Source organism: Myotis davidii, unplaced genomic scaffold (genome assembly GCF_000327345.1).
Source record: "Myotis davidii unplaced genomic scaffold, ASM32734v1 scaffold905, whole genome shotgun sequence".
NCBI classification, from domain to species: domain Eukaryota; kingdom Metazoa; phylum Chordata; class Mammalia; order Chiroptera; family Vespertilionidae; genus Myotis; species Myotis davidii.
In genome coordinates, this window is record NW_006295819.1 from 558,307 (window position 1) to 559,827 (window position 1,521).

A 1,521-nucleotide genomic window follows, 5' to 3' on the forward strand; every position below is an offset into this window, starting at 1 on the left:
AAAGAAATGATTTAGAACTGTGGGCATAGCTAGAATGTCTCTATCATAGAAGAAATGATGGCTCTACCCATTTGTGAGAGTTGCTTACAAATATGGTCACTTAAAAATCATTGAGAAAGCCAAAATGAGATGTTTTCCCTTTGAATTTCTCAAGATTATTTAAAATAAGAAAAAATAACATTCAAAATTATAATGTACTTACAATTAACTTGCAAAAAACTGCACCTAACTTGTCTTGAGCACATACTTTTGCCAATTCAGTTACTTTATCTGTTATTTTCCTAATATCATCTAATGGGTACTTCCGGAGAAACTGCGAAAAGGTAACCAGCACCCTGGAACACAGGACATAGGAAAACATGGTATAATAAAACTTTAATATAAAGTAGGTTGCTATGCTAGAGAACAAATTGTGTTTTCAGGATATGTTCTATAGTATTTTGTGCATCGCATTATTATCAGAAAGACTATTCACATCAGCAATTATCTCAGACCTAACCATGAATGTGTGGTTTTCTAAGCAGAGGATATGTATCTCAACCATGTTTACACACATATGTGAGTAGATGAACACATACAGAGCAAGCAAGCAACATGCATTCTGAATAGGTATAATTGTTAAGATGAGGGGCATTACATAGGCCTTTGGACTATTTACAACAAAAAACAAAAACCACACACAAACATCTCCTTTAATCAGGCTATAGAATAAAACTGACCTTTAAAAAATAAACTAATTTTTCATTTTCTACTGAATTAGAAAAATATTAAAATGTTCTGGAGAAACCACAGATCTATGTGCTAGGTAAAGGAATTGGAGTGTGTGCTGGGAAAGTCTTTCCCCTCAATCAAGTTTATATAAGAATTCCAGAGCTGCTACACTTCCCCATACGGTAGCCATCACCCATATGTGATTATATAGTAAAATTAATTAAAATTGCATACAATTGAAACTTTTGATCCTCAGTTGCACTTGCCAAATTCAAGGTACTCAACAACCACATGTGGCCAGTAGCTACTATATGGGCCAGCACTAAAATGGAATATTTTCATGAATGCAGAAAATCTATTGGGCAGTATTGTGCTAGAATCTGGACTCTGATGACAGGGGAATATAAGAATAATAACCAATGCTGTTAGAAACATTAAATTTGACTCTTCAGTATTTTAACTTACAAGTCTCTGAAATATTCTTCTCCCAAATCCATATACCGACGAGCAAGCTCACGTTTGTCTGGGGGAGAAAAAAAGATTTTAAATTCTGAAGAAAACCATTGGTTATGATATTACTTTCTATGTTTCTCTCCATTTACTAATGTATTCATTTGCTCCTAAGTATTGGGCTCCGATCATTTCAGAAAATTTTAGGATGATGATTAACTATTTCTTCTTCTTTTAAACAAATGCGATATTCAATCACCAATTATACTATTTGAAAAATGATTAAAATTATTAAATATGTATAGTTTTATATTCAAACTTGGATAAATCTAATGCTCTTAGTATCTATTAACAGCAAAT

General features: G+C 32.5%; 1 non-coding gene across 1 annotated transcript; it reads right to left on the reverse strand.

Moving 5' to 3' along the window:
* Positions 1–281: 281 nt before the first annotated feature.
* On the reverse strand, positions 282–1,237 carry LOC102765235. Its single transcript, XR_001515046.1, has 2 exons — positions 1,177–1,237; positions 282–335 (listed from the first exon to the last, which is right to left on the reverse strand). It is a non-coding gene; the product is annotated as an uncharacterized LOC102765235 (transcript).
* Between the last annotated feature and the right edge of the window lie 284 nt (positions 1,238–1,521).